Raw genomic sequence first — 25,032 nt, forward strand, 5'->3', positions numbered from 1 at the left:
CCCCATATAGACAAGCCCTAAGCTAAGACCCTGGAAACCTTCAGAAAAATGTATCAAACTGCCTAGTGTTTTTAAAATAAGAGTTATTACAAGTAAACCGCCCCCAGCAGAATGGATGCAGGCTAAGAACTGTACTAAGTTACATAAAATAATTACCTGTCTCCTTCAGAAGCATGCCCACCAACTCTGTTTTTGCATAGACAAATGCTTTAGAAACATTATGTGTTGTATGGGCCTGTGGAGACGTAACTGGACCAGTACTGTTTGTTGTTCTTTGGTTTTTGTTTTTTTAAAGCAGTATCTTTATTCCTGTTTCTAAAGCTGCACACAACTCAAACCTGGCAGCTGGTTGTTAGAATGCCAACGGGACTTAATCATGAGTTCACTGTGCTGCCGTGAGCAAAGAGAGTTGTTTAAAAGCAGTTCCTATGAGAGATTTATTCCTTGCAGATTTAAACAACTATCCCCAGAAAATTCGTTGCATCATCAAGAAATCAACCTAGATACAGGACCACAGCTCTGCCTGTAAGTAGCTTATTTATTTCTCTGCCTGGAATAGTACTTAGCACATGGGTAGTACTAAATTACCTACAACAGTTATCAGATTATAGCAGCTAGAGAAGCAGTTATAACTTTTAAAGTGATCGTATTCCAATAATAAACACAGAAGATGTGTAAATGATCCACAGAGATTCAGTGAATAAGATGCCTACCTATACAATAGGTAAGTTGTTGATTAAATATTCCTTAAATAGGTAGGTGCAGTTTGGGTGCTCTAGTTCTTTGTATACTTTATTATTACTATCAATTATTTGTATTACTGTAGCATCTAGAAGCACAGTCACATTATGCTAGGCACTGTACAAACACAAAACAAAAAAGACACTTGTCTTTCTCTCTGAAGCACAATTATGGGAGATAATACTTTGCATGTGTATAGTGCATTCTATCCAAAGGTTTCAGAGTGCCTTTCAATAATTAATTTGGCCTCACAATGCCAGAGAGGAGTAATTATGGCCATTCCAAAAATGGGGAAACTGAGGCACAAACAGGGTTAAGTGACTTGCACATGGCCACACAGTAAGTCAGCAAGTCATGTTTGCCTTCAGAGCTGTTTGGGCTGGAGACTGTAGTGTACTGTAAAAGAAAATAGGCCAGTTCTTCTGCTACTGTAAGTCAGCATAGCTGTGTTGGAGCCAATGGAGCAACACTCATTTACACCAGCTAGGAATATGGCCGTGTGTGTGCATGCAGTGGATTACATCAACCAGCCCATGAGTTTGTGGGTGGAGAAATGGGATCTCAATTTGCAGCAATTTGCTGACAGGATTCATCTTTAGAGGTACTGATTTATATTGATTAACCTGGCCCAGATATTTATTTGCTAGAGATATTACCACTTACGGACTAACCAAATGGATTTGGAAATCCTTCAAAAATATTCAGGAAGCAAGGAAAATCCCCTACTTAGACAGCATGCTCAGCAGAGATCATGAATTCTAAAATATTAATTATCAGCATCACCAATGGCTGGTGCTATTAGATGTAGTTTGCTTGAGGAATCACAGGCTAATTGCATTTTCTTTTTGATCAAATGGAATGCCAAGGGCTTGGCTTTGCAACAGTCATGTGTTTGTTGGGAAATGTTCCTAGCTAGAACAAACTGTTCTGTGCCTGTAAAAGTTGAATGACTTCCCAGCAAGGACTTTCCCTGCCCTCCCCTTCCCCTCGTCACTCCTCTATATATTTTGGACTATCAGTTACCTAATAAAATGCACTGTTTGCCTCTATCAGCACCTTGGAGAGCTTTGGCGAACTTCCCCGTGACCTGTGGATTTCATAAGCTCCTGCTTTGCATTAAAACACGAGAATAGTCAACTATAAGCATTTACCCGACCATTCAGACTAATTGCATGAGCATTCTCTTGTGCTGTTTCCGTGCTATTCTTATATCAACAAGATCAGATCTTCATCACCCTGATTCTTTGTTAAAAAGTCCTCCAGCATTTTACAGAAGAGGAGAAGCCCTTCAAGGAGCTCGGTTTAAAACTCAAATTTAACAGAGAATTAGGCCTCTGGTGTGGAATTTATAGGACAGTTTAAGAAACCTATAGAATGATTTAGACCTTGTCAACAAATGGTAAAGTTTTTTTTATATGACAGGCACAAACAATCAAAAATCTCAGCTAGTTGAAAACTCACAGCCGGCCGCCTTGGAGAACATCTCCAATTCTGCAGTTCTTCTCCAGCAAGTCTCCCATTGAGTCTATGGGACTGAACCCTTGACCCCCAATTTTCATTTTTAGTAAGGTTCCTTTTTCACTGCTTTGGCAAAGGGGCTTTAGTGTAAATGAGAATTCAGGCCTTAAGTTTCTACATGTAACTTACTTGATATAAATGGACATTAGTATAGTATTTGGTTATTTGGACAGGAGTAATCTATGTGCGCTAATGGCCAAATGGATCTTCTTAGAATCAATGGCCAGGTCCAAAAGATAACCAATAGATTTTGCTGGATCGGCCCCTCATAATTTTCCTAACATTTCTTTTCCCTTTTGTTTACAGCCACAGAGGTTCCTGGAAGCCTGCTCTCATTTTCCTTCTCCTCTGAGTATGTACATGCTACACAAGCCAATGGCATTTACTCATGTGCTTTACCATATGCTGATGCATGCAGTGTGAATGTCTATATAGGAGCTGGAATAAAAACTATGGGATTTCAGTGGCAATTTAAGCAGTTAGAAAGAAATGACCTCAGTATTTGGGTCATACTCTATTTCGCTTCTGAATTCATTTCACAGTTAGTTTAATGTAGATTATAGATTAATGGATGATAAAACCAGCAGGGATCATTGTGATCATCAAGTCTGACCTCTTGTATAACACAGGCCATAGGACTTTTTGAATTAATTCGTGTTAGAACTAGAGCATCTCTTTTATGTTTGGCTTACACAACTCCCTCAACAACCAAACATCAGTGAATCAATCTGAGTCCAATTTCTCCACTGCCTTGCACCTGTGTCATCATCTATGCCTGTGAAGCTGGGTGCAAGCTGCTGCCATTAATCTGGTGGCATTTTATACATGTTCACGTTGCCCAGGGACACAAGAGGTAAAGCATCATAGGGAAAAAAATCAAATCATCCACAGTATTGAACTTCTGGTTCCATTTTTTAACTAAATCTTATTTAAAATATTTGTTTATGTAGGTGAAGGAGGGGGATTTTTATTTTGTTTCCAGCTGCAATTATGAAAGGGTTTACTTTAGTGTTACGGGAACAGCTGCCGTCTGGAAAATTCAACCACTCCAGATGGCCACTGGAGCATTTAACTCTTTTGGAGCCTGGGTGACCAAAATCAGTTCTCTGTGCCCAAAGCATTCAGACACAACATATAGCAGTCAACAGAAATGGGATTTTCTTTGTTTCTTTATACGATAAAACCTGGATAAAGCATGTGCATTTTTCAATGTGATAATAAAACTGGTCACCAATGAATAGGCTCCACAGGGTACACACTCAGCTTGCAATCATTTTATTTATCTTTCTATCCATCCATCCATCCATAGGGGTAGGTTTACTAGCTCCTAGTAGTTCTTGCTTTATTTGCCTTCTGGGTTTTGAGCCTTTATGGTTCACATTTTCAAGCTTTCCACCATACCCTTTTTTAGCTCTCATGGTTAATCTTTTTTTTAAATGAATCATAGAATATCAGGGTTGGAAGGGACCTCAGGAGGTCATCTAGTCCAACTCATTGCTCAAAGCAGGACCAATCCCCAATCTTTGCCCCAAATTTTGAAAGCAGAGATTCTCACATAATCACATGACTCCAGGAGCTTGAACTTTAAGAAAAATGCCGAATATCATGAGACAAGTGACAAGAGTTGGCAACACAGAGCTTCACAGCTGTAACTGAGGGAAGAATCTGCTCCACATGTGTTAAAATAAGGAGGCATTTAGGAGATGGGGTGATGGTTCAAAATTAGTCACTCCAAATTCATATATTTTGTCCTTAAAATTACCGAGACAGGTACTACCAAGCAAGCCCTCAATAACAGGTCAATGCCCATTTGCAATGAAGAGAAACAATCTGGAAAAAGACAAACAGATCCTGGTTAGGGAGGGGTAGCTAGCACACGGGAGTAGGAGTCATGGTTTCTCTATTATCCTGGCAATCACCAAGCTTCATGCAGATGACCCTCTGCATTCACAAACTCTGACATCTCTCCACTGAGCTGTTTTGTTTTTTGCAGCACTACAAATCCTGCTTTTGAGTAATATGGAATCCTCAAGAATTGCAGGGGGTGGGGGGAATCATTCTGGCACAGGACTGCAGAAAGTCTGTGCAAATTGCCAAAACAGCAGTGTTACCAACTCATGATTTCTACCAAAAGTCTAACAATATTTGATGTTTTACTTAAAACCCCAGTTCCTGTGAGGAGAACCTCAGCACTCTCTTCTTTTTCTTTTCTTTTTTTTTATTATTAAAGTGGGTCCTTTGGTAGTTGCAGAGAAAATCTTGAAGACATGAGCCAAGTACACCCCACCATCTCAAAAAACAGAAGGCAAACAAAGAGAATGCAACATTTAAAATCTCATGATTTTAAAGCTAATTTCAGGATTCTTTTCAGACCTCACTCTGGGTTGTTGAGCATTTTGGATTGGCCATACTGTAAAAGGCCCTGTGCGCAGGAGTGGTTTTTCTCCCTAGGTGTGAAGAAAGCTCTGCACAGGGATCAGCTGGGACTCCACGTTCAACTTTCCTTATGGAAGATATGCATTAGCCAAACAAGTTATTGGGCTCAATAAGGAGGTAGCAGAGTGAAATTTAATGGCCTGTGATATACAGAAGGTCAGACTAGACCGGTGATTCTCAACCAAGGGTACGTGTCAACCAAGGGTACAGAGGTCTTCCAAGCAGGGCCGGCTCTAACTTTTTTACCACCTCAGGCAAAAAAGAAGAGCGCCGCCCCACCGTACACCCCCCCACGAGCGCTGCGCAGCCGTACCCCTCCCGTGAGTGCCACGCAGCCGAACCCCGCCTGCCTGGCGCCGCGCAGCCGAAATCCCTGGCCCCTAAGCACCACGCACCCGAAGCCCCGCCCCCGAGGGTCGCGCCAGCCCCCGCCCCCCCCTCTGAGCACTGTGCAGCGCCAAGCCCCCGCCCCCCCATCCAAGCGCCGCACCAAGCCCCCGCCCCCCCTCCGAGCGCCGCGCTGCCCCAACCCTCACCCCCCCATCCGAGCGCCGCGCTGCCCGAAGCCCCAACTCCCCAGCGCTGCGGAAACAAAAAAAAACCCTCCAGCGCTGCTCCTACGAACCAAAATAAATAAATAAATAAAAACCCGAGCGCCGCCCTGCCCCAAGGTGCCACCCCAAGCACGTGCTTGTGGGCTGGTGCCTGGAGCCGGCCCTGCTTCCAGGGGATACTCAACTCATCTAGATCAGTGGGTTGTAGCCCCTGGGGGAGTCATGGGACAGCTTTGGGGGGTTGCAAGTGCAAGGTCGACAGTAGAGGGTGGCAAGCAGGGAAAATGCCTGGGGTTTCACACCATAGGGAACCCCACAAAGTTAAGTTATATTCTTTAGCCCCACTGCCTGGGGCCCAGGCTTCAGACAAGGCTCACAAGTGAAAGACAGGCTCTCAAGTATCACACTGAACTGTAAGTACAATATTTATAGTGCAATGGATTTATTTTATCATTAGAAGGTAAAAATGAGAGAGAGTCCGCCAGTTTTCAGCAATAGCGCACTGGGACACTTCTGTATTTTTATGTCTGATTTGGTAAGCAAGTTGTTTTTAAGTAAGGTGAAATTTGGGGGTACACAAGTCAAATCGGACTCCTGAAAGGGATACAGTTGTCTGGAAAGGTTGAGAACTACTGGGCTAGATGATATGATGATTCCTTCTGGCCTTAAACTGTGGAATCTATTAATTAAAAAGGTGGGGGGCAGGGAAGGAGGTCAGGTCATGAGAACCTCTCAGTGCTTCATTTTAGCCATGTGTATAATTAAGAGTGTAATAGCCACAGGGGCTGCCAGGCTTAGAATACTTGGAAAGGTTTGAATGAAGGGGAAATGCGTTAATGTGCAAAGCGTTATCTTCCCAAGGCTTTATGATGAAGAGCAAGGAAGAAAATATCACAAAAACTAATTTGACATAGGCTCTTTTAATTAGACTATGACTCAGTTTCTAGGAAATAGAAATCCTGTTTTATAGCTGTCCTAAAAAGGAAGACACTGATTTTTGCTACCAGATAGATATGCCATTTAAAATCCAACAGTGAGCAGGTACCCAGAATTGTTTTCCTCCAACCCAGCCCTGTAATAATTCAGAATTAGATATCTGTACTCCCTCTCAAGGTGGCTTATTGCCCACTCCCAGCAAGGCTGAATCTGGAAAATGTTCAGACGGGAGATCGTCAAGGAAAACCTAAGGCAGGGGTCGGCAACGTTTGACACGCGGCTTGCCAAGGTAAGCACCCTGGCGGGCCGGGCCAGTTTATTTACCTGCTGACGCGGCAGGTTTGGCCGATCGCGGCCCCCACTAGCCGTGGTTCGCCGTCCTGGGGGCGGCGAGAAGCCACGGCCAGCACATCGCTCGCCCGCGCTGCTTCCCGCCGCCCCCATTGGCCCGGGACGGCGAACCGCGGCCAGTGGGGGCCGCGATCGGCCGAACCTGCCGCGTCAGCAGGTAAATAAACTGGCCCGGCCCGCCAGGGTGCTTACCCTGGCGAGCCGCGTGCCAAACGTAGCCAACCCCTGACCTAGGGTATGGCATTGGTGATTCAATAGATGTTACATATCATTGTTTATTATTATTATTAAAATAACTACCACTATATAGCACTCTTCAAAGTGCTTTACAAAGGAATTAAGTATCATTATCCCCATTTTACAGATCGGGAAACTGAAGGGACTTGACAAATGCCAATGGCAGAGGCAGGACTAGAATCTCGGTCTCCCCATCCCAGTCCAGTGTTCTATCCACTAGACAACACTGCCTTCTTAAGCACTATTAGTCAGCTGTTGTGTTTCACCCTACAGGTAGGTGAAATTATTATTTGTGTATTTATAAGGCCATATTCCATCAGAGCACTATCAATCTGCAACTGCCAGGAACCTTTTGGAGTGAGTGACTCCAAATTTGACTTTCTGCAATCCCACAGAAAGGTCACTTTGCAGAAATTTACAACACAGGAAAGGATGGGGCCTACGGGTCGGGTTGTGTGGTTGTCTTCCCCACACCTACATAACAAATAAAGCCAAAGTTCAAAGTCACTTTGGCTTGAGCAAGCCCCTTCTCCCCCATGCCTTAGTTTTTCCACCTGTAATAATAATACTGACCTCCTTTGTAAAGTGATCTTTGAGATCTCTGAATAAAAAGCACAATTAAAAAAAAAAACTAGGTGTTGTTATTATTAAAGGGGTGAACTTAGCTTCTAACTCCGAGTCTGTGTGCTTTGATGAGAACAGGGTACGGATTCAGCCTACGCTGAACCACTAGACAGCAACCCAGCACAACTTGCCAAGTAATGAGCTTTTCCTCACACTGTAAGAATAACAATTCTCACGCTGAATGTGTTCTTAATTCCTTCCCAGCTGCCCCAAAACAATCCAAGTAAGTTAACAATGGAAAGGTTGCAAGCCCGTCCCTAAGGGATCTACATGAGCAAGAACTTAAATCAATGAATTAAAAGGTAAATTTACAAAAAAAAAAATGATTAGGCCTCCAACTACTTCCATTCAGTGCTTTCCTTTTCTACTGTACCTGCAGTACCAAAAGAGCCAGAGACCTCATTCATCTGCCACCGATTCCAGTTAAAATAAAACCACTGAATGATGGAAAGGATCAATCCACACACAACCATGTTCCATCCTGTTTAGCTATCACAACTACAGGGTACAGCCAATATTTTTTAGCTTTGCTTCAGGGCAAACAGCCTGTTAATGTTTGTTTGGTTTTTGTTTTTTGTTTTTGTATTGTTTATGGACTTGTACTTCCTGGAGCATTAATGGATTTCATTCTTATCTAATGCGTTTTGTAGCTATCACTTTTTCTGGCTTTGTTTTGGTAACTTCAAGGGGAAAAAAAAAAAAAGACTACTCAGTGCTTATAGCGTTTTTCATGTTCAGAGCACTGTACGAACAAATCCTCAAAACACTGTGGGAGGCAGGTTAGTGAGCAGTAAGTATTACTCATTCATATAGTCCACAGAGATTTAAAAAAAAAAAAAAAAAAACTGGAATGCTGCCCTGGCAATGAGGGATGAGGAATCTCCCCGCAAAGGTGGAGGAGGAGAAACCATGTACATCCAAGGCTGGGGATGGGGGGGCGCCCTGGCCACCACTCCCTAGAGGAAATGGTGGTGGTCAGTGACTCCCTTCTAAGGGAGAAGGAAGCATCCATGTACCAGGATGACCTGGCATCCCAGGAGGTGTAGTGCCTATCAGGGGCCCATATCTGAGACATTACAGAATGATTGCTGACCCTCTGGCTACTACCCCATGGGGACACTAATGAAACTCTGCAGGGTATGACCCTGAGCAGATCAGAAGTGACTATAGGGCTCTGGGAGGGAGGGTGAAGGAGTTGGGGGCACAGATGGTGTTCTCATCTGTCCTTATGGTCAAGGGTAGGGGCCCAGGCAGAGACCGACACATCCTGCAGATGAATGCATGGCAGAGCAGATGGTGTTGCTAGGAGGGCTTTGGCTTCCTTGATCATGGGATGCTGTTCCAAGGACTGCAGAGGGGAGTCAGGGTTCACCTAGCAAAGAAGGGGAATGGTATCTTCAGATACAGACTGGCTAACCTAGCGAGCTGGGCTTTAAACTAGGTTAGATGGGGGCAAGACATAAAAAGCCCACAGTTCAGTCCAAAACAGAGACCTACGTGGACGGTTGGAATCTGGGGGAAACATGGACAATCACAGCAGGGACAAAGGAAAGACAAGAAGGAATACAGAGGGACGATCTACTGAACATCTTAGATATTTGTATACTAGGGCAGGAAGTAAGGGGAATAACCAGGAAGAAATAGAAATACAACTGAATAATCACAATTATTACACAATCAGCAGACCAGATGGGATCATTCACGTGACTAGAATAATGGTATAGAAGGCCAGGCAGAGGAAAAAAGGGAGTAGTTGCTTTGTGTATCAAAGATGTATACACCTGCACTGAGGTTGAGATAGAAGTGAGAGACAGATCTGTTGAAAGCCTCGGAGTAAGAATAAAAGGGTAAAAAACAAGGGTCATGGTAGGGGCTCTATTATAGTCTATCTAACCAGGAAGAAGAGGTAGATGAGGCTTCCCCCCACCCCCACCCCCCAATAGCTAACAAAATCATTCACAGCACTGGACTTGGTGGTGATGGCGGACTTCAACTACCCAGACATCTGATGGGAAAATAACACAGCAGGGCACAGATTATCCAACAAGTTCTTGGAATGTATTGGAGACACCTTTTTATTACAGAAGGTGGAGAAAGTGCCTTGGGGGGAAGGCTGTTCTAGATTTGATTCTGACAAATAGGGAGGGACTGATCAAGAATTTGAAGATGGAAGGCAGCTTAGGTGAAAGTGATCATGAAATGACAAGTCCATGATTCTAAGGAATGGTGGGAGGGAAAACAGCAGAATAAAAACAATGAACTTCAAGAAGGCAGACTGTAGCAAACTCAGAGAATTGATAGCTAAGATCCCATGGGAAGCAAGTCTAAGAGGAAAAAAATGTTCAGTACAGCTGGTATTTTTTGAGAGAGAGATTATTAAGGGTACAAGAGCAAGCTATTCCAATGCATACTACACTTCTTATCTTTCATAAGAGACCACCGTGGCTTAATCAGGACATCTTCAATCAACTAAAACTCAAAAAAGAGTTGTGTGAAAGGTCAAATGACAAAGGATGAATATAAAAAAACAACACAAGCATGTAGGGACAGAATTAGAAAGGCACAAAATGAGATTAAACTAGCTAGGGAGATAAATGATAACAAGATAGCATTCCAATACATATATTTGAAACAAGAGGAAGACCAAGGACAGCATAGGCCCATTACTCAATGAGGAAGGAAAAACAATAACAGAAAATGCAGCAATGGGCAAAGAGTTAAATGCTTTTTTTGTTTCAGTTTTCATAAAAATAGTTATCGGTGATCGGATGACTAACCGTGAACATCAGTATAAATCAGGGGTTCTCAAGCTGGGGGTCATGACCCTTCAGGGGGTCATGAGGTTAGTATGTGGGGGGTCGCGAGCTGTCATCCTTCAGCTGACCCAAACCCCGTTTTGCCTCCAGCATTTATAATAGTGCTAAATATAAAAAATATATTTTTAATTTATAAGGGCGTCTTCAAGTCAGCAAGGCCTGTTGAAATACATACTAATATACTTAAGGAACAGGCTGAAGAGATATCTGAGCCATTACCAATTATCTTTGTGGAATCATGGAGGATGGGAGAGACCCCGGAGGACTGGAAAAGGGCAAATATAGTACCTAATATAAAAAAGGGGAATAAGGACAATCCGGGGAATTATATACCAATCAGTTTAACTTCAGTACCAGGAAAGATAATGGAGTAAATAGTCAATCAATTTGTAAGCACTTAGAAGATAATGAGCTAATAAGTAACAGTCAACATGGAATTGTCAAGAACAAATCATGATAAACCAACCTAATATCCTTCTCTGGCAGGATAACAAGCCTTATGCATAGAGGGGCAAGCAGTAGATGTGATTTATCTCAACTTCAGTAAGGTTTTTGATATTGTCTCACATGACCATCTCACAAACAAATCAGGGAAATATGGCTTAGGTGAGCTTACTGCAAGGTGGGTGCACAATTGGTTGGAAAAACATACTCAGAGTGTAGTTACCAATGGTTCACAATGAAGTTGGGAAGTGCATATCAAGTGGAGTCCCGAAGGGATCTGTCCTGGGTCTGGTTCTTTTCAATATCTTCATAAATTATTTGGATAATGGCAAAGACAGTACACTTATAAAGTTTGCAGACAATACCAAGCTGGGAGGACAGGATTAGAATTCAAAATGATCTTGAGAAATTGGAGAAATGGTCTGAAATAAATAGGATGAAATGCAATAAGGACAAAGGCAAATAATTATACTTAGGAAGGAATAATCAAAATGGAAATGACTGCTTAGGAAGAAGTAGTGCAGAAAAGGTTCTGGGGGTTATAGTGGATCACAAACTAGATACGAGTCAACAATTTTAAACTGTTGCCAAAAAAAAGACAAAAAAAAAACCCACCATCATGCTGGGATGTATTAGCAGGAGTGTTGTAAGTGATACATGAGAAATAATTCTTCCACTCTACTCAGCACTGATAAGGCCTCAACTGGAGTATTGTGTCCAGTTCTGGGCACCACACTTCAGAAAAGATGTGAACAAATGGGAGAAAATTCCAGAGGAGAGCAACAAAAATGATTAAAAGATCTAGCAAACAATGACTTACGAGGAAAAATTGAAAACATTGGGTTTGTGTAGTCTGGAGAAGAGATAACTGAGGCAGGACCTGATAACAGTATTTGAGTACATAAAAGATTGTTGTAAAGAGGACGAATAATAAATTGTTTTCCTTAACCACTGAGAACAGGACAAGAAGTAATAGTCTTAAATTGCAGCAAAGGAGATTTAGGTTAGATGTTAGGAAAAACTTCTTAACTGTAAAGGTTGTTAAGCAGTGTAACAAATTACCAAGGAAGGTCGTGGAATCTCTGTCACTGGAGGTTTTTAAGAACAGATTAGACAAACACCTGTCAGGGATGATCTAGATAATACTTGTTACTGCCTAAGTGCAAAGGACTGAACTAGATGACCTATTGAGGTCCCTTCCAGCCCTACATTTCTAGAATTCCATTTTACTGATGGGGAAACAGAAGCAGGGAGGTTATGTGATTTGACAAAGGCCACAGAAGTAGCCACTGTCAGAGCTGAGATTAAGTTGAGTATCAGGAACAGTTTCCTAATGGAGAGATCTGTAAGACTGTAAAATAGCCTCTGGTTACAAGTTCCATCCCAAGAGACGTTTGAAATTGGACTGTTCAAAACAATGAAAAAAATACATTTCAGGGTGCAAACCTGCATTGAACACAGAGGCTTAACTTCTATGATAAAAATACAAGCTGTTTAAATATAGTGAAAGAAAAAGCAATGTTTTTCATTTAATTGGTGTTTCTCAACACCATTTTATTGCTATAGTTTGGAGCTAATAATTAGAACAATTAATAATTTGCATTTATAAAATTATAGCACCATCGATCAAAGCACTTTACAATTATTAGAATTTTAGGATCTAGTCTACAGACCTTGAAAAATCAATAGAAAAATTCCCATCGACTTCAGTGAGCTTAGGATTGGTGTTCTAAGAAGGTTTTCCCATCTCCCAAGTGTTTTACAAACATGATAGGCCAGAACCTCAGCTGAAGCCAATGGAATAACACTGATTTATATGCATTGAGGATCTGGCCCATTAAAATTAATTCTAAACATCTCTGTGAAGTACAACTGATGACATATTTCCGCTGAAGGTACCCCTCCAAAAAAACCCTCACAAAATCTATTGAAAAATACTGGAAAACAAGACATGTGGGATCATGTGACTGCAGCACATTTGCACCAAGGATGAATTTGGCCTCTTAGCATAGGAAACAACCATCCAGTCCAACATGCCTTCACTTATTGACCTTAATCACACTCAACCCTTAAAATTGCTTTCTACTCCGGAAATAAATATTGACTTCAATACTGTATATTCAAATTCAAGCAATGCAAAGTGCATCCCATTTTCATGGCAGGCAGTATTTATCCTGTTGAACTTTATCTTGTCAGAAGGATAAACATATACGTGGTACGGTACAACCAAAATCCTCTTATATGTTGTGATCTCTCTCTCTCTCTCTCTCACACACACACTCAGACTACCCCAGAGTCAAACCTATTTATTTTGCTTCCTAGTCATAAAGGGTGAAAGTCACCCTTATGCAAAAGGACAGCAAGGGCCTATACATCAATTTAATCCCCACTTATACCCTCAGAATTGGACATAAGTGAGAGTTGATTACACCAGGATGTGCAGTTATGCTTGTTTCATTTGCAAAATGTGTAGCTGAACACAGGTTAAATTGAACAAGTGAAACTTTATTAAACCATGTGGACGGCACTGTCCACATGGCTGAGTTGCTTTCAGCCTAACTCCCTGGTACCCCACATTTCCTGTTCCCCTGGTGTCCCATCAATAACAGTCCCTCCAGAAAACATGGGCCCTCTGACTCCAGTTCCACTGATTATGATACAGAAAGTGACTCCAAAAAGTGACACTAAAAATTGTGGCCTTTCATATGGGCTTTCACTTTCTTCTGATCACATTTCCTCAGTTTACAAGTGGTTTCCTCCCCCGCAGTTGCTGGTGCCACAAACTCATTCTGAAACTAGAAGTCACGCTGAGTTCCTTCTGGCTTGACCATCGCCAAAAATAACAAAAGATTCCACAATCAGGATGGAGTTAATTATTCGGTTGATGTGTGGAGCAGAGTAGAAACCACCTGTGTTTATCAGAAGGGATAATAGAAGTAAAGAACAGGAATAAAAATCTGTGTTGCCAACTCTCGTGATTTTATCATGAGTCATGTGATTTTTAATGTTTTTCTAATGGCCAAGCTCCTGGGGTCAAGTGATTACATGAAAATCTCATCTCAGCTTCCCTGTTTAAATATTTAGATATTCTTATAGCTAGACATTTTTTCCTAAATACTGGAATAAGTTACCAAGGGAACAGGTTTCAGAGGGGTAGCCTTGTTAGTCTGTATCAGCAAAAACAATGAGGAGTCCTTGTGGCACTTTAGAGACTAACAAATTTATTTGGGCATAAGCTTTCGTGGGCTATAACCCACTTCGTCAGATGCATGGAGTGGAAAAATACAGTAGGCAGGTATAAATATACAGCACACTACCAAGGGAACTTTGTCAAAACCTTCCCAGGCTTGTCTCATAATACAGTCTTCATACATATTAACAAGGCCTGCAGACAAAATACACCTTTATCTCACACCCTTCCCAGTTGAAAACTTCTCAGTGTCATCTTCTGTTGTTTGCACCAGGGCCTGTTGGTGGTGGTGAAGACTTTCAATGACTTCAGTGACATGCTTTGGAATCCCTATGTCTGTCAGCATCCTCCAAAGACAGTATCAAATGCTTCTGAGTAGTCAATGAAGCATGGTCAATGGGTGACTGTACTTACTGCATTTTTCAATGATGCGACGGGTATTTGCAATTTGGTCACATGTGCCTCTGCCCTCACAGAAACAAGCTTATTGTGGTGGTAGTTCTGCTTTTATTCTTCGTTTCATGCTATCTTAGATTATGTAGAATAGAACTTTGCTCACATGCGATGTCAGGGAGATGAGATAACAGTTACTACTATTACTAACCCACATATTTGCACAGAAAATCTTGGAAATGATCTGAGCGTACCCTAACAGCTCAGGAACCAGAAAGTGAAGCAGTACTCAAAGCTGTTGGGTTTTTTTAAATGTGATTTTGACTCATGATTTTTGAATGGTTAGGCTTGGCAGTACTGCAAAATTTTGGTTTTGTTAATAAAATAGATCATTATAAGATCTGCACAGATCAGCTCTGTTGAGCAGAAAGATACCATTTTCACACGGGCCTGATGCAAAGCCCTCTGAAGTTAAAATCAATTTCCTGGGCTTGAGACTGATCAGTTAGAAATCAAGGCGGGCAAATAACTGATCTTCCAGTTCAGCCAAGCAAATCAGAAAAAAGAAAGTCCAGAAACAAAAAAGGTTTCATTCTGTTCCAAAAATTGTTTGGAATTGATCAGTAAATCCGAAATGTATCACCTGGGAGATAGATGTGGGTTCAAACCCCTATCCTCCCAGGTGAGTGGCTATAGAGTCAATCTCTCTTTGGCCTAGTGAATACTTAAGTATTTATAAAAATGGAACAGCTTCTGCACTTCCACATCCCAGGAAAATGCTCTAAACCACTGGGCTAAAGGTTATAAAGTGGGCTGAATGGACACACACACACACACACACACACACAAATGTTCTACAACTGCAACAATTTGGGTCACATTCGCGAATAATTTTGGGTGGACAGACACTGCATTTTTTGGCAAATAAGGTATTTGTCTGAAAAATGTTGCCAATCCGTAGTTTGAAGTCTCAGTTTTTAAACACGGTTGGCTAGAAGAAAGAGACTGGGATGAGATACCAAGATCTTCCTATGTCTACATTTTGAGTATTTGGGCCCTGATCCTCCATCCAGAAGTTAATTGCAAGATTCCCATGCGCTTCAGTAGGCACTGGATCAGGCCCTTGCTGACTAAAGGTGATTGGACTCAGTAAATGTGTCAAAATTCCATCTCAGACTGTCTCCAATCTAATTCAGTTTCCTCTGCTTTTGGATTTCAGAGATCAGTGAAATGCGCAGTCTTGTGGATGAGACATAAAAATCAAAGTCCAAGCCATTGTGGTTACTAATAGCTTCCGTAATAGTAGAGGTGTTAGCCACAATATCTGGCCTAAATTCCCACTTGAATAATAGCAATTTGCTGCTTTAGTTAACCCTGGGCCGCTGGTTTCAGGAGGATACATCCATCTTGATATCATATGTTGATAACCAGTTCCCATATTTCACCCACAGCGGTGGTTGTTTTTCAATCGTAGATGTAGGGAAACCAAAGTATGATTTGTGAAATATTATGTATTTTCATGCAGAGCAGTTTGTTAAGCTTGTGACATAGTTTGGGAGTCCTTTGACGTGAAATAAGCGCTATAAATGCTGTAGTATATACTCTAGAGAGATACATATATGCATGTTTGTATACATATGGAAGTAAAGGTGACATATTTATGTGCACAAACTAAAATCCCCTAATATTTATAGAGTATTTATTTATATATGTATTTATAGTCTATAAATATTAAAGGATTTGTTTTGGTTTGTGCACATAAAAATATCACTTGTACTTCTAAGAGATTTAAAAATGGATTCAGTCATATATTACTTTGCATAATAATAAAAATCATGTTTTGCTGCAAAATGGACCCCAAATATTTGTTTTTATTTTTTGGTTGGCTCATTTTGTGTTTTATATTGTTCATTGTTTGGGTTTTCCTACAAAACTAATGTTTATCCATTGTAAGACATGGGAGAATTTCTATTAAGAGAACAGCTGGTTGGAAAAAAGGAAATTTCCATCCTGCAGAAAATTCCAATATTTCAGAATTTGTTTTCACTCTGAATTGGAACCATAAACCCAATTTTTTTCCACAAAAAATTGAAATTCTGAAAAAAAATCTGATTTGGAAACATGGAAAAGTTTCATTTTATCAAAACAATATAAATATTAAATATTATGTTAAAAAATAGTTACACTGTAAACCTCAAAGCAGAATGAAATGGGAAAATCAAAATGATTTGATCAGCTTAGTTATGAGCGAAACTAACAGTTTAAAGTGTTTACATTGCTAAAGTAAAAGGCATTTGAAACGTTATTTTGGCTTTCTTCTTACGGTGTCCTAGATGATTCTCTCTCTTCCTCTCTCTCAATGGAGTTCTGTGAAGATTCCATATAACATGTAAGCTACTTTGAAGATACTTTATTCTGACATATTATTAATAATTCACACTCAGAGGGTATTTTTCCATTTAAATGATAGACAAGAAGAATATAAAGAGATTCTCAAGATAACAGCATGTGTGGAATAGACCAATATCTTTCAGAATGGCTAATGGAAAAAGAAAAATTTGGGTTTTATCTGATGGGAATTCTGAGTTAGCTTGGTAGGACTGTGTGCAAAGATTTGAGAGAGATGGTGAAATAAATTCACTGAGGTGCAGAGGGTCAATGGACATCTTCTGCTCCATGTAGGTCCTCTTTATATCCCAAAACCAGAGTTTAAGCAATATGTAAGTGGTCCATAAGCTTTGCGTCAGCTCTCTGCACAGGGGTGAATTTCACTCCTATGTTATTAAGGGTATTTAGTTTAATGGAGTTGTGCCCACTTGCACCATCAGTGGGCATGACTGTGTGAGAACAGAAGCTTTTGTTGCTATGAATGGAGGGTTATCCGTCCCCAACCCTGCGTTTTAGGCTCTTTTGCCTTATATCCGCCTGGTAAGAGTCATTAGGCAACCGGCGTTGGGGGGGTGGAAGTAGAGAACAAAAACAAAACACACAAGAAACCCTGTAGCAACTTTAACTATGGCTACGTCTACATTACAAAGGCTATGCCATCATAGCCGCCTAGCATAGACGCAGCATACGCCAACAGGAGAGGAGTACTGTCAGTGTACCAATGTCATCTCCCCAAACAACTGGAGCTTTCGTGACAGAAGCCCTCTTTTGTCGGCACAGCTGTGCCTATACTGGGATGTGTTTTTTTTCCCCCCACACTCCTGACTAACACATAGATATGCTAATGTAAGTTTTAAGTGTAGACCAGGCCTATGGAATTTCTGTCACTCGTCCATAGTGCGAGAGTTTGCTGTTTTTAAATAAGTCATTGTTTGAAGAGGACAACTTTCTCAGGCTGTTTATGATTTACACTCCACTCTGCTTAGGCAATTAAAAATACACGTCAGTTTCCTTTTATTTCTAGCCCTTTCCATTTTCAAAACCACGCACCAGCATCACACAGTTGTTGGTTTTTTTGGTTGGTGGCGGTGAGTTTTTGTTTGTTTGTTTTTTGGGGTTTACAAACAAATTTTGAGCTTAAAAATAAGTGACAGAATCCCTTAATATTCCCCCCCGCCATTACTCTCCACCCCAATCTTAAAAGTTTCTGAATCAAATCCCTAAAAATATTGCAAAACTATTGATCCAGATCCTTGGCTACTGTCAGGGCCGGCTCTAACTTTTTTGCCGCCCCAGGCAAAAAAGAAGAGCACCTCCCCGCCGTAACACCCCCCCACCACCCCACCCCCCCAGCGCCACGCCGCCCAAACCCCTGGAGCGCTGGGCCGCTCAAACCCCCGGCCCCCGAACACCACCTCGCCAAAACCCAGCCCCCGAACGCTTCGCCGGGCCGGCCAAACCCCTGGGGCACCGCACCGGGCCAGCCAAACCCCCGCCCCCCGCGGAGCGCTGCCCAAACCCCCCCGAGCACCTCGCTGGGCTGCCCAAACCCTCGCCCCCCGAGTGCCGCGCCGCCCAAACCCCCAACCTGAGCGCCTCGCCGTGCAACCCAAACCCCTGGAGCGCCGGGCCTCCCAAACCCCCGCCCCCCCCCCCCGAGCGCCTCGCCGGGCCGGCCAAACCCCCGGAGCACCGGACCGGGCCGCCCCTGAGTGCCGCACCGGGCCGGGCCACCCAAACCCCCGCACCCCGAGCACCGCGCCAGGCTGCCTGAGCGCCACCCAACCCCACCCAAACCCCCGGAGCACCGGGCCGCGCCGCCAAAGCCCCCACCAAAAAAAACAAAAAAAAAAACCCTCGAGCGCCACCCCGCCAAACAAAAAACAAACAAACAAAAAAAGCACCGCGAGCGTCCCCCGCCAACATTGGCCGCCCCTTCTAAGGTGCTGCCCCAAGCATGTGCTTGGTCGGCTGGTGCCTGGAGCTACTGTAAATCAATTAAGCTACACTAATTTACACTGGCTGGGCATCTTGCCCATTGTACTGATAGTACTTTATAAATGTACTATATCGCACAACTGAATATTTATGGCAAAAGTGTAATCCCCTAAAAGCAGGTATTTATAATGGAAATGGTTTTGCCAGTTTTCGCTATACAGCTCTGCAGTGCTGAGGATATCACTTGAATGTATACTGTGCATATGCACATTAGCTGCCAGAATTAATACCATCTCTATTTCGTGTTATTCCAGCTTCTCATATTCCCCAATATCACTCCATGCAGCTGAAGAAGTAGGGTTTTGACCCCACGAAAGCTTATGCCCAAATAAATCTGTTAGTCTAAGGTGCCACCGGACTCCTCATGGTTTTAATAGAACTGCCGTAGCTGCATCTTTCAGACCCTCATTTGGAACCTCCTCCATACACATCCAGTATTCAGGAGTAGTATTGACATACCCAGTAGCAGCAGATCCTGGCTGGAATTTACTAGCGCCCTGTACAGTGATTGGATAGAAAAGACAGTGCAGAAGCCCACAACCGACTTGTTCTCCTGCTGCTGCTTTGTGAGACTGAGCCTGAGTGGAAAGGTGGATTCTATGTGTTGCTAGAATTCAAAATCTTCTTCCCCGGGATTATGCGTTATTTATTAATCAAAAGTCAATAGCTCTCCCCTGTTGGGCAGCAGGACCAGGGGATAATTGGCTGCAGGCTAGTGACTTGGGCAGCATCTGGAGGTCTGCGGCCTGTTTCTGCTTAGCACTAGAAATTACAAAAAGAGGAAATTCAAGCTAGTGATGCGGGCAAGCCAGGAAGAGGGGAGGGGCAATAGCGAGTGAGTGAGGGAATGGTATATGGTGGGAGGCGGGAGCTGTGTGGGGAGCTAGGGGGCTCTGTCTCAGAAGGGAATGGGCAGGTGAAGTGCGCTGGGCGGTGATGGATGGCTTCAGGGGTGTAGGGTGAGCGATGTGGGGGAGTACCGGGGCAGGGACTGGTGTGGTTTTGGAGATGGTGTGAGGAGGGGCTGGATGTATTATATGGTGATATTGGGAGGGACAGGCAGGCTGTACTGTTAAAGGCCCTGGGATAATGTGAGGGGCTGTGAGGTGGGGAGGAATGGGACATTAGGGGTGGCTCGAAGAGGGTCTGCAGAGGGCTGTATGGAGGAGTGGGGGGTGTTAAGTGGTAGATATTGGGTTGTGGGTGCCATGCTGTGCGGTTCAGGTGTTTGGAGGGCTGAGCTCTGGGGATGGAGCAGACTGGGTACCGGGGACGGTGCAGTGGGGACTACTGGGCTGACTTGGACAGAGCTGGTTGTGTGTACAAGAGAGCAAATGCTATGTAGCAGTTACTGGGATGTGTTCGGTGTTGGGTGGGGGGAGGGTGTAGGGCTCGGCTGTGGGGTGAAGGGGCAGTGGGGGTGTGGGGCTGGGCTGGGGGTAATGGGTGTGAGGCTGGACAGTGGAGGTGGGAGACAGAGGGTGTGGGGCTGGGCTGTTGGGGCAGTGGGGTGTGTAGGACTAGGGCAGTGGGGGGGTTGGGCAGGGGTGGGTGGAGCTGAGGGGTGAGTAGGCGCAGTGGGGTGCTGGGTTGGGGCAGCATGTGGCAGGGCAGTGGGGGAAAGTGGGGTGGATAGGGCTGGTGGGGGCAGGGCAAGTGGAGCTGGGCGGTGAGTAGTGGCAGCGGGGTGCTGGGTTGGGGCGGTGGGGGGCAGAGCAGTGGGGGTGCAAGGCAGGTGCCGGTGGAGCTGGGCGGTGAGGAGGGGCAGTGGGGCGCTGGGTTGGGTCTGTGGGGTGCAGGGCAGTGGGGGGGCAGGGCTGGGCGGGGCGCCCGGCTCCTCCCCTGCGCGCCGCTCCCTCCCCGACTCTCCTGGCAGCGCGGCGCAGGCGGATCTCGGTGGCGGCAGCAACCGCAGTTCCCAGCCGCATCTCGAGGAGGTGGAGCGCACAGCGCAGTGCCCAGGTGAGTGCGGGGCCGTGGGGGCTCCGGGCTGCGGGGCGCAGGCAGCCGGGCGGGCAGGGGGAACCGGAGCGGAAACGGGGGGGGGGCAGGCGCGGGGAGCTGACATGGGGCACAGCTTGCCCTCACCCCCAGCATAAAATCGAGCAGCCAAAGGCGGCATCAGTCCGGGGGCAAGGAGAGGTTTACATTAAGGGGGGGAAGGGGACGTGCTGTGTGGGTCGGAGGGGAGCAGGGGGACCGGATCCCTCGCCTCCCTGCCCGGGGTGATCTCATTCTGGACGCTGCACATCCTCCTTTCCTAGCGCTGCCTAGTCATGGCGGGCCTGACCCCAAGATAATTCAAATCAGAGCAGAAAACGGATTTTTGTGTCTCTGGTCCGACAGCGAAACAGGCACACGAACAAAACCCCACCCGGTTCATCTGCTCACATCTACTTCTTCCTTTACACCAGACCAGAGGCAGCAGTACCAGGGGCACTTACCCCATCTTCCCTCTGAAAGCAGGTCCTGCGTTTCCCCCGATTTATTTAAGTGCCAGAAATGCGCTCAGGGCTGTATACGGCATAAGACCGTCTTACACTTTAGACAACACAGCATCCGCATCCCTTAACAAGAATCTTGCCCTTCCTACCTGTTGCCCCCTTGTCTAATCCAACAGAAAGACCTTTACAAGAAGAGGAACTCTAGAAAAGCCTAGGTCAGGCTTGTACCAGCTGAAGGTTGGAAATGGAAGCTGCTAACAGGCACGCCCACCTGCAGCCCTTCCTGGATTTCCCCTCACACTCCATAGCATGGCAGCTTCCTGGCATCATAAGAGCATCTCAGCTTCAACATTTGTTCCCTCGGACTTGTCCCTACATTCTGTTGACGGATGCCTCTGATATATTCCCAGCTCTCTCACACTTTCACATCCCTCTCCTGCTGGACCTCTGTTTTCCTGACCACTCCTCTCCTTTCCCATCTCCTCTCTCCTCTTCCACCATTTTCCTCCCTGCCTTCACTTACTGTACAGATTCAGCTCTTCACCACTATCGCCCTTGCCCCACCTCTAATTGACTGAATAAAAACAAAAAGAACCAGCACTTTTTTTTCTGTTGCAAAACAAATATCTCCAATACCCCCCAACCCAAACAACCAAAGCAAACTCATGAATGAGTAAAAAGAACAGGAGTACTTGTGGCACCTTAGAGACTAACAAATTTATTTGAGTTTAAGCTTTCGTGGCCTACAGCCCACTTCATCAGATGCATAGAATGGAACATATAGTAAGAAGATGTATCTACATACAGAGAACATGGAAGTTGCCATCATGTTCTCTGTATATATAATATATACATCTTCTTACTATATGTTCCATTCTATGCATCTGATGAAGTGGGCTGTAGGCCACGAAAGCTTATGCTCTAATAAATTTGTTAGTGTCTAAGGTGCCACAAGTACTCCTGTTCTTTTTGCGGATACAGACTAACATGGCTGCTAGTCTGAAACCTGAATCATGAATGAGTATCTGTTACCTTCATTCTCCATTTCTCTCTCCTCGGTCTCTGACTCTTTTTAATCATCATTATAAGCTCTTCTTGGCACAAACCATATTTGTCTGGAAAGTGCTCACTATACTTAGGATCTAGATAAATAATCCTTGTTCCATACAACCCTGACAGTGTCGTCTTTGTGAAACCCTTCACCTGCAAAAAGGTGAGATGCAGTACTATTACGTTGTGAGGATCCATGTAGCCGTGTTTGCCAAGTGCTTTGAGATCCTCTTCTCTAAAGGTTGTAGAGACAGGCCCTGAGTGTACACAAAACATACAGATTAATGAGCACCAACAGCATCATTACCTGTAAACAAGATAATTACGCTTTCCAACACTTATGTAGGTAACATAGGGATGGATAACATCTTATTATAGTGGCAATTCATCTTTTCTAGACATGAGGCGGGAACCCCACCCCTAAGGCTGCAGAGACATTAAACAGACGCATGATTAGACACAAATTTCTGAGCCACTGCCTTGTTTACCAGTTTGTTTTTCCCTGGCACATTGAGCTAGATTATCTAATACAACCCAGGTGAAACAGTCTCGAGTGCTTTGCTGTAACATGTCTGATGAAAAAAAACCCAATTGCATTCTTATTAATAATTACTTTGCTTGCTTAAGAGGAGGCTTGGCTCTTCGTATGAATAATATTGAGCTTTTCTGTCTGTATTCAGGAAGGGACATGGCTTTGTTAGTAAAAACCGTACAGTTTACCCAGTGAAGTTATTAATGTGATCCCTTGTATATGCAGAGCTGATGCACGCAAAATATAAAGGTCTTTGGACTATTTTTAAACCCTCACTGCCCTCACTGACTGACAGTACTTCGGTATGAAGGCATTATGGAAATCAGAAAGGAACAGAGACAGTTAAAGATTGAGGGCTATAAAACAGCTAGATTTTAAAGCACTCTATGGGGTAAGGCAATCCAATAAAGAACAAAAACCAAAGGCTTTGTTTCTTAATTGTTATAGTCATGGGGCATGTGTTATTATATCTTTCCATTGCTCTGTTTTGGTAGACAGGGAGCATATTTAAGTACAAGAACCCTGCTAGGTTATGTAACCATAGTCAGCCATGGGGGGGGAGGGGGAAATCCCACTTGCAGGGTTTATACTGTGATCCACTTAAGCTGTCGTATGTATTAAATCAGCATTTTGATTAAGGAACAGTCAGGGCTAAGCATTCAAACCGGCAGTTGATTCAGATTTTTTTGGTGTGGTTTAATACTGTATTAAATAACATTATGCCACAAATACCAGCCTCTGCCATGGCAACTGCAGCGTTCGGAGAGACATAAGCTACTGTACATTAAAAATTCAAGACTCCATTATGTACGGACCATACTCTCCTGTATGTACTGCCCTGCTAAATGTTGTGTTTAGCATTAGAAATAAGGACATTTCTATCATGAGTCCAACATTTCTTTGCACGTTATTTCTCTGCCCCGTGTATTTTGCAAATAAAATCTTTCTAGAGGAAAGGGGAACTATAGTGCTGAGAGCAGGGTACAGATAGGTTCTCTCTTGTGCAGAGATGTTGCTGATTTTTTTCCCCCCTTACAAACAGAAGCCAAGAGCCATCATATCTATTTCCCGGAGCCAAAATTGTATAAACGTTTCAGTTGTTTAGATGTAGCATACTACTTCATTCGTGCACTTAAAGAAAAGTAAATGGGTGATTGTTATGGTGGGCACTCACCCCTGGTGGCCCAGTGCAGAACCACAGATGCATCTCTGCCTCAGTTTCCCCCATAAACTATCAATGAGTTCCGTGAGGCTTGCAGATAGTTAACACCGCCCCTTCAGGGATCTGGTTGATTTAATCAGAGGTGAAACGTGGTATGCAAACAAGCCTTCACTCCAGCATCTTACTGATGGGAGGGGGGAGAAGAAAAAGGGGTGCGAGTTAATGTTAGTCAGTCTGCTCCCACCCAAATTCCTCCTCCTTCTCCTCTGTCTAGGATCTTTCTCCAGTAAGGCCCTCTAGACTTGAGATCCTCCACTGGAGTCACGCCTCCAGGCATCACCTGTGGATGGGTTCCTTCCCTTGACTCAGGACCCCCGCAGAGATCAAGCCCCTGCAGCTCTTCCCTAACGACCTGGACCTCTTCTTACTATCTGGTAAGGTCCTTTCACTGGGACTGGGCCTCCCTAGGCATTTGCCCTGTTAGCCCTTTGGACACCTGCTTTCTCCAGGAGCACCTCTCTTAGATCTCCTTTTCTGGTGGGCTCTCTAATCAGCTCGTCTGAGATGCTTCCTCTCCGTGTTCCAAAGACCTCCTCTTGACCGAGCCCTCAGAAGCCTGTATTAGGCCCAGGTGTTCCAGAACTGCCACCTAGGTAATTAACTACTCACATGTGGATTTGGGTTGGCTCATTCTCCTTAGCCAGCCTGTCACAGCTAGACTGGGTGCCTGAAGCCCCTCAGGAGCCAGCTACCCTATGCCCGTATTCATCTCTCTCCATTCTTGGCGCTCTCTCTGTTAGAAATTTGCATGGACTCATTTCACAATAAAAGGAAGCAAAGAGTAGGAATATGTAGCCAGTTCTCAGCATGGAGAGACATTAAAAGTAGTGTGTGCTTTATGGAATAGAACTAGGGCCGGTGTTATTCAGTATATTTATTAACTATCTGGAAGGGGGAGCCATGAATGATGAGGTGGCAAAATAAGTGAGGTTACTCAAGACTAAGGAATCTTCGGGAGGATTTCACTAACGTAGTTAATTGGGCACCACAAACACAGAGTAAAGTCAACCCACACATGTGCAGGGTAATGTACATTAGAAGAACGGATTGAAATTTCTCCTATGCCCTGATGGATTCAGAATTCGTTGTAGTCTGAGGGGGGAAAGATCTAGGGACAAGTTTTGGCCCCACTGAAGTTAGGATTTGCCATTAATTTTA

The 25,032-nt window shown here is 44.0% G+C and overlaps 1 protein-coding gene across 4 annotated transcripts in view; it reads left to right on the forward strand.

Annotated features, from left to right (window-relative positions):
- Positions 1-398: 398 nt before the first annotated feature.
- The window catches only part of PRNP (prion protein), a 32,547-nt gene continuing 7,913 nt past the window's right edge, over positions 399-25,032 (forward strand). The window contains exons 1-3 of one of the 4 annotated variants that reach the window (XM_054018224.1): positions 399-525; positions 2,566-2,611; positions 6,901-7,046. The gene's annotated coding sequence lies outside the window, so the exon portion shown is untranslated. Of the gene's footprint in view, positions 526-2,565; positions 2,612-6,900; positions 7,047-20,484; positions 20,589-24,088; positions 24,249-25,032 lie in introns of those variants that run through there. The other 3 variants (XM_054018225.1, XM_054018223.1, XM_054018222.1) reach the window with 3 other exon arrangements.

Source organism: Malaclemys terrapin, chromosome 2, assembly GCF_027887155.1.
Source record: "Malaclemys terrapin pileata isolate rMalTer1 chromosome 2, rMalTer1.hap1, whole genome shotgun sequence".
Taxonomy (NCBI): domain Eukaryota; kingdom Metazoa; phylum Chordata; order Testudines; family Emydidae; genus Malaclemys; species Malaclemys terrapin.